This window comes from Primulina eburnea, unplaced genomic scaffold (genome assembly GCF_022965805.1).
Source record: "Primulina eburnea isolate SZY01 unplaced genomic scaffold, ASM2296580v1 ctg1285, whole genome shotgun sequence".
NCBI classification, from domain to species: domain Eukaryota; kingdom Viridiplantae; phylum Streptophyta; class Magnoliopsida; order Lamiales; family Gesneriaceae; genus Primulina; species Primulina eburnea.
Window position 1 is genome coordinate 93,751 of NW_027330808.1, and position 9,375 is coordinate 103,125.

Genomic DNA, 9,375 nt, shown 5'->3' on the forward strand with positions numbered 1-9,375 from the left:
GGGATTCTATTTATGGATTACTTTATGGGCTAAACTTTGCACAATAAAGTTGTAATCTACTACTTGTCATCCTCAAACGGATGGACAAACTGAAGTTGTAAATAGAACTTTGAGAACACTTTTGCGTGCTATTCTTAAAAGAACTTGGATTGACATTTCTATGGACTTTATTTTGGGGTTGCCTAGGACTAAGAAGGGGAGGGATTCTATTTATGGATTACTTTATGGGCTAAACTTTGCACAATAAAGTTGTAATCTACTACTTGTCATCCTCAAACGGATGGACAAACTGAAGTTGTAAATAGAACTTTGAGAACACGTTTGCGTGCTATTCTTAAAAGAACTTGGATTGACATTTCTATGGACTTTATTTTGGGGTTGCCTAGGACTAAGAAGGGGAGGGATTCTATTTATGGATTACTTTATGGGCTAAACTTTGCACAATAAAGTTGTAATCTACTACTTGTCATCCTCAAACGGATGGACAAACTGAAGTTGTAAATAGAACTTTGGGAACACTTTTGCGTGCTATTCTTAAAAGAACTTGGATTGACATTTCTATGGACTTTATTTTGGGGTTGCCTAGGACTAAGAAGGGGAGGGATTCTATTTATGGATTACTTTATGGGCTAAACTTTGCACAATAAAGTTGTAATCTACTACTTGTCATCCTCAAACGGATGGACAAACTGAAGTTGTAAATAGAACTTTGAGAACACTTTTGCGTGCTATTCTTAAAAGAACTTGGATTGACATTTCTATGGACTTTATTTTGGGGTTGCCTAGGACTAAGAAGGGGAGGGATTCTATTTATGGATTACTTTATGGGCTAAACTTTGCACAATAAAGTTGTAATCTACTACTTGTCATCCTCAAACGGATGGACAAACTGAAGTTGTAAATAGAACTTTGGGAACACTTTTGCGTGCTATTCTTAAAAGAACTTGGATTGACATTTCTATGGACTTTATTTTGGGGTTGCCTAGGACTAAGAAGGGGAGGGATTCTATTTATGGATTACTTTATGGGCTAAACTTTGCACAATAAAGTTGTAATCTACTACTTGTCATCCTCAAACGGATGGACAAACTGAAGTTGTAAATAGAACTTTGAGAACACGTTTGCGTGCTATTCTTAAAAGAACTTGGATTGACATTTCTATGGACTTTATTTTGGGGTTGCCTAGGACTAAGAAGGGGAGGGATTCTATTTATGGATTACTTTATGGGCTAAACTTTGCACAATAAAGTTGTAATCTACTACTTGTCATCCTCAAACGGATGGACAAACTGAAGTTGTAAATAGAACTTTGGGAACACTTTTGCGTGCTATTCTTAAAAGAACTTGGATTGACATTTCTATGGACTTTATTTTGGGGTTGCCTAGGACTAAGAAGGGGAGGGATTCTATTTATGGATTACTTTATGGGCTAAACTTTGCACAATAAAGTTGTAATCTACTACTTGTCATCCTCAAACGGATGGACAAACTGAAGTTGTAAATAGAACTTTGGGAACACTTTTGCGTGCTATTCTTAAAAGAACTTGGATTGACATTTCTATGGACTTTATTTTGGGGTTGCCTAGGACTAAGAAGGGGAGGGATTCTATTTATGGATTACTTTATGGGCTAAACTTTGCACAATAAAGTTGTAATCTACTACTTGTCATCCTCAAACGGATGGACAAACTGAAGTTGTAAATAGAACTTTGGGAACACTTTTGCGTGCTATTCTTAAAAGAACTTGGATTGACATTTCTATGGACTTTATTTTGGGGTTGCCTAGGACTAAGAAGGGGAGGGATTCTATTTATGGATTACTTTATGGGCTAAACTTTGCACAATAAGTTGTAATCTACTACTTGTCATCCTCAAACGGATGGACAAACTGAAGTTGTAAATAGAACTTTGGGAACACTTTTGCGTGCTATTCTTAAAAGAACTTGGATTGACATTTCTATGGACTTTATTTTGGGGTTGCCTAGGACTAAGAAGGGGAGGGATTCTATTTATGGATTACTTTATGGGCTAAACTTTGCACAATAAAGTTGTAATCTACTACTTGTCATCCTCAAACGGATGGACAAACTGAAGTTGTAAATAGAACTTTGGAACACTTTTGCGTGCTATTCTTAAAAGAACTTGGATTGACATTTCTATGGACTTTATTTTGGGGTTGCCTAGGACTAAGAAGGGGAGGGATTCTATTTATGGATTACTTTATGGGCTAAACTTTGCACAATAAAGTTGTAATCTACTACTTGTCATCCTCAAACGGATGGACAAACTGAAGTTGTAAATAGAACTTTGGAACACTTTTGCGTGCTATTCTTAAAAGAACTTGGATTGACATTTCTATGGACTTTATTTTGGGGTTGCCTAGGACTAAGAAGGGGAGGGATTCTATTTATGGATTACTTTATGGGCTAAACTTTGCACAATAAAGTTGTAATCTACTACTTGTCATCCTCAAACGGATGGACAAACTGAAGTTGTAAATAGAACTTTGGAACACTTTTGCGTGCTATTCTTAAAAGAACTTGGATTGACATTTCTATGGACTTTATTTTGGGGTTGCCTAGGACTAAGAAGGGGAGGGATTCTATTTATGGATTACTTTATGGGCTAAACTTTGCACAATAAAGTTGTAATCTACTACTTGTCATCCTCAAACGGATGGACAAACCTGAAGTTGTAAATAGAACTTTGGGAACACTTTTGCGTGCTATTCTTAAAAGAACTTGGATTGACATTTCTATGGACTTTATTTTGGGGTTGCCTAGGACTAAGAAGGGGAGGGATTCTATTTATGGATTACTTTATGGGCTAAACTTTGCACAATAAAGTTGTAATCTACTACTTGTCATCCTCAAACGGATGGACAAACTGAAGTTGTAAATAGAACTTTGGAACACTTTTGCGTGCTATTCTTAAAAGAACTTGGATTGACATTTCTATGGACTTTATTTTGGGGTTGCCTAGGACTAAGAAGGGGAGGGATTCTATTTATGGATTACTTTATGGGCTAAACTTTGCACAATAAAGTTGTAATCTACTACTTGTCATCCTCAAACGGATGGACAAACTGAAGTTGTAAATAGAACTTTGAGAACACTTTTGCGTGCTATTCTTAAAAGAACTTGGATTGACATTTCTATGGACTTTATTTTGGGGTTGCCTAGGACTAAGAAGGGGAGGGATTCTATTTATGGATTACTTTATGGGCTAAACTTTGCACAATAAGTTGTAATCTACTACTTGTCATCCTCAAACGGATGGACAAACTGAAGTTGTAAATAGAACTTTGGGAACACTTTTGCGTGCTATTCTTAAAAGAACTTGGATTGACATTTCTATGGACTTTATTTTGGGGTTGCCTAGGACTAAGAAGGGGAGGGATTCTATTTATGGATTACTTTATGGGCTAAACTTTGCACAATAAAGTTGTAATCTACTACTTGTCATCCTCAAACGGATGGACAAACTGAAGTTGTAAATAGAACTTTGGGAACACTTTTGCGTGCTATTCTTAAAAGAACTTGGATTGACATTTCTATGGACTTTATTTTGGGGTTGCCTAGGACTAAGAAGGGGAGGGATTCTATTTATGGATTACTTTATGGGCTAAACTTTGCACAATAAAGTTGTAATCTACTACTTGTCATCCTCAAACGGATGGACAAACTGAAGTTGTAAATAGAACTTTGGAACACTTTTGCGTGCTATTCTTAAAAGAACTTGGATTGACATTTCTATGGACTTTATTTTGGGGTTGCCTAGGACTAAGAAGGGGAGGGATTCTATTTATGGATTACTTTATGGGCTAAACTTTGCACAATAAAGTTGTAATCTACTACTTGTCATCCTCAAACGGATGGACAAACTGAAGTTGTAAATAGAACTTTGGGAACACTTTTGCGTGCTATTCTTAAAAGAACTTGGATTGACATTTCTATGGACTTTATTTTGGGGTTGCCTAGGACTAAGAAGGGGAGGGATTCTATTTATGGATTACTTTATGGGCTAAACTTTGCACAATAAGTTGTAATCTACTACTTGTCATCCTCAAACGGATGGACAAACTGAAGTTGTAATAGAACTTTGAGAACACGTTTGCGTGCTATTCTTAAAAGAACTTGGATTGACATTTCTATGGACTTTATTTTTGGGGTTGCCTAGGACTAAGAAGGGGAGGGATTCTATTTATGGATTACTTTATGGGCTAAACTTTGCACAATAAAGTTGTAATCTACTACTTGTCATCCTCAAACGGATGGACAAACTGAAGTTGTAAATAGAACTTTGAGAACACGTTTGCGTGCTATTCTTAAAGAACTTGGATTGACATTTCTATGGACTTTATTTTGGGGTTGCCTAGGACTAAGAAGGGAGGGATTCTATTTATGGATTACTTTATGGGCTAAACTTTGCACAATAAAGTTGTAATCTACTACTTGTCATCCTCAAACGGATGGACAAACCGAAGTTGTAAATAGAACTTTGAGAACACTTTGCGTGCTATTCTTAAAAGAACTTGGATTGACATTTCTATGGACTTTATTTTGGGGTTGCCTAGGACTAAGAAGGGGAGGGATTCTATTTATGGATTACTTTATGGGCTAAACTTTGCACAATAAAGTTGTAATCTACTACTTGTCATCCTCAAACGGATGGACAAACCGAAGTTGTAAATAGAACTTTGAGAACCGTTTGCTTGATTAAAGGGAATACAAAGAGATATATAGAGTTCAAAGTGATTGTTCAAACCAGAGAAGAGTTTAAATGTTTTCGGATTGTTTAAATACATAGTCAAAGATTGCATGCAATATTAGATGATCATGCGCCTATAGGCTTATAATCCCTCAGAGTTATCGGTATTTATATCGATTTGGGATACGAGCACCCCAGAGCAGAGATACTATTGATATCAATCCCCAGAGCAAAAGAGAAATACCATCATATTTTTATGCTACTGCTATGTTATTGATATTCAGAGTTTACAGTTCAGAGTTGATGGTATTTATGATTTCAAAGATATGTTTTACAGAGTTATAGTTCATTGTTATATAAGAGTTCCTATGGACTTATTTTGGGGTGCCTAGGACTAAGAAGGGGAGGGATTCTATTTATGGATTACTTTATGGCTAAACTTTGCACAATAAAGTTGTAATCTACTACTTGTCATCCTCAAACGGATGGACAAACTGAAGTTGTAAATAGAACTTTGGAACACTTTTGCGTGCTATTCTTAAAAGAACTTGGATTGACATTTCTATGGACTTTATTTTGGGTTGCCTAGGACTAAGAAGGGGAGGGATTCTATTTATGGATTACTTTATGGGCTAAACTTTGCACAATAAAGTTGTAATCTACTACTTGTCATCCTCAAACGGATGGACAAACTGAAGTTGTAAATAGAACTTTGGGAACACTTTTGCGTGCTATTCTTAAAAGAACTTGGATTGACATTTCTATGGACTTTATTTTGGGGTTGCCTAGGACTAAGAAGGGGAGAGATTCTATTTTTGGATTACTTTATGGGCTAAACTTTGCTCAATAATTGTTGTAATCTACTACTTGTCATCCTCAAACGTATGGACAAACTGAAGTTGTAAATAGAACTTTGATAACACGTTTGCGTGCTATTCTTAAAAGAACTTGGATTGACATTTCTATGGACTTTATTTTGGGTTGCCTAGGACTAAGAAGGGAGGGATTCTATTTATAGATTACTTTATGGGCTAAACTTTGAACAATAAAGTTGTAATCTACTACTTGTCATCCTCAAACGGATGGACAAACTGAAGTTGTAAATAGAACTTTGGGAACACTTTTGCGTGCTATTCTTAAAAGAACTTGGATTGACATTTCTATGGACTTTATTTTGGAGTTGCCTAGGACTAAGAAGGGGAGGGATTCTATTTATGGATTTCTTTATGGGCTAAACTTTGCACAATAAAGTTGTAATCTAGTACTTGTCATCCTCAAACGGATGGACAAACTGAAGTTGTAAATAGAACTTTGGGAACACTTTTGCGTGCTTTTCTTAAAAGAACTTGGATTGACATTTCTATGGACTTTATTTTGGGGTTGCATAGGACTAAGAAGGGGAGGGATTCTATTTATGGATTACTTTATGGGCTAAACTTTGCACAATAAAGTTGTAATCTACTACTTGTCATCCTCAAACGGATGGACAAACCGAAGTGGTAAATAGAACTTTCAGAACACGTTTGCGTGCTATTCTTAAAAGAACTTGGATTGACATTTCTATGGACTTTATTTTGGGGTTGCCTAGGACTAAGAAGAGGAGGGATTCTATTTTTGAATTACTTTATGGGCTAAACTTTGCACAATAAAGTTGTAATCTACTACTTGTCATCCTCAAACGGATGGACAAACTGAAGTTGTAAATAGAACTTTGAGAACACGTTTGCGTGCTATTCTTAAAAGAACTTGGATTGACATTTCTATGGACTTTATTTTGGGGTTGCCTAGGACTAAGAAGAGGAGGGATTCTATTTATGGATTACTTTATGGGCTAAACTTTGCACAATAAAGTTGTAATCTACTACTTGTCATCCTCAAACGGATGGACAAACAGAAGTTGTAAATAGAACTTTGAGAACACTTTTGCGTGCTATTCTTAAAAGAACTTGGATTGACATTTCTATGGACTTTATTTTGGGGTTGCCTAGGACTAAGAAGAGGAGGGATTCTATTTATGGATTACTTTATGGGCTAAACTTTGCACAATAAAGTTGTAATCTGCTACTTGTTATCCTCAAACGGATGAACAAACTGAAGTTGTAAATAGAACTTTGGGAACACTTTTGCGTGCTATTCTTAAAAGAACTTGGATTGACATTTCTATGGACTTATTTTGGGGTTGCCTAGAACTAAGAAGGGTAGGGATTCTATTTATGGATTACTTTATGGGCTAAACTTTGCACAATAAAGTTGTAATCTACTACTTGTCATCCTCAAACGGATGGACAAAATGAAGTTGTAAATAGAACTTTGGGAACACTTTTGCGTGCTATTATTAAAAGAACTTGGATTGACATTTCTATGGACTTTATTTTGGGGTTGCCTAGGACTAAAAAGGGGAGGGATTCTATTTATGGATTACTTTATGGGCTAAACTTTGCACAATAAAGTTGTAATCTACTACTTGTCATCCTCAAACGGATGGACAAACTGAAGTTGTAAATAGAACTTTGAGAACACGTTTGCGTGATATTCTTAAAAGAACTTGGATTGACATTTCTATGGACTTATTTTGGGGTTGCCTAGGACTAAGAAGGGGAGGGATTCTATTTATGGATTACTTTATGGGCTAAACTTTGCACAATAAAGTTGTAATCTACTACTTGTCATCCTCAAACGGATGGACAAAATGAAGTTGTAAATAGAACTTTGGGAACACTTTTGCGTGCTATTCTTAAAAGAACTTGGATTGACATTTCTATGGACTTTATTTTGGGGTTGCCTAGGACTAAGAAGGGGAGGGATTCTATTTATGGATTACTTTATGGGCTAAACTTTGCACAATAAAGTTGTAATCTACTACATGTCATCCTCAAACGGATGGACAAACTGAAGTTGTAAATAGAATTTTGGGAACACTTTTGCGTGCTATTCTTAAAAGAACTTGGATTGACATTTCTATGGACTTTATTTTGGGGTTGCCTAGGACTAAGAAGGGGAGGGATTCTATTTTTGAATTACTTTATGGGCTAAACTTTGCTCAATATTGTTGTAATCTACTACTTGTCATCCTCAAACAGATGGACAAACTGAAGTTGTCAGTAGAACTTTGGGAACACTTTTGCGTGCTATTCTTAAAAGAACTTGGATTGACATTTCTATGGACTTTATTTTGGGGTTGCCTAGGACTAAGAAGGGGAGGGATTCTATTTATGGATTACTTTATGGGCTAAACTTTGCACAATAAAGTTGTAATCTACTACTTGTCATCCTCAAACGGATGGACAAACTGAAGTTGTAAATAGAACTTTGGGAACACTTTTGCGTGCTATTCTTAAAAGAACTTGGATTGACATTTCTATGGACTTTATTTTGAAGTTGCCTAGGACTAAGAAGCGGAGGGATTCTATTTATGGATTACTTTATGGGCTAAATTTTGCACAATAAAGTTGTAATCTACTACTTGTCATCCTCAAACGGATGGACAAACTGAAGTTGTAAATAGAACTTTGGGAACACTTTTGCGTGTTATTCTTAAAAGAACTTGGATTGAAATTTCTATGGACTTTATTTTGGAGTTGCCTAGGACTAAGAACGGGAGGGATTCTATTTATGGATTACTTTATGGGCTAAACTTTGCACAATAAAGTTGTAATCTACTACTTGTCATCCTCAAACGGATGGACAAACTGAAGTTGTAAATAGAACTTTGGGAACACTTTTGCGTGCTATTCTTAAAAGAACTTGGATTGACATTTCTATGGACTTTATTTTGGGGTTGCCTAGGACTAAGAAGGGGAGAGATTCTATTTTTGGATTACTTTATGGGCTAAACTTTGCTCAATATTGTTGTAATCTACTACTTGTCATCCTCAAACGTATGGACAAACCGAAGTTGTAAATAGAACTTTGAGAACACGTTTGCGTGCTATTCTTAAAAGAACTTGGATTGACATTTATATGATATTTATTTTGGGTTGCCTAGGACTAAGAAGAGGAGGGATTCTATTTATAGATTACTTTATGGGCTAAACATTGCACAATAAAGTTGTAATCTACTACTTGTCATCCTCAAACGGATGGACAAACTGAAGTTGTAAATAGAACTTTGGGAACACTTTTGCGTGCTATTCTTAAAAGAACTTGGATTGACATTTCTATGGACTTTATTTTGGAGTTGCCTAGGACTAAGAAGGGGAGGGATTCTATTTATGGATTTCTTTATGGGCTAAACTTTGCACAATAAAGTTGTAATCTACTACTTGTCATCCTCAAACGGATGGACAAACTGAAGTTGTAAATAGAACTTTGGGAACACTTTTGCGTGCTTTTCTTAAAAGAACTTGGATTGACATTTCTATGGACTTTATTTTGGGGTTGCATAGGACTAAGAAGGGGAGGGATTCTATTTATGGATTACTTTATGGGCTAAACTTTGCACAATAAAGTTGTAATCTACTACTTGTCATCCTCAAACGGATGGACAAACCGAAGTTGTAAATAGAACTTTGAGAACACGTTTGCGTGCTATTCTTAAAAGAACTTGGATTGACATTTCTATGGACTTTATTTTGGGGTTGCCTAGGACTAAGAAGAGGAGGGATTCTATTTTTGAATTACTTTATGGGCTAAACTTTGCACAATAAAGTTGTAATCTACTACTTG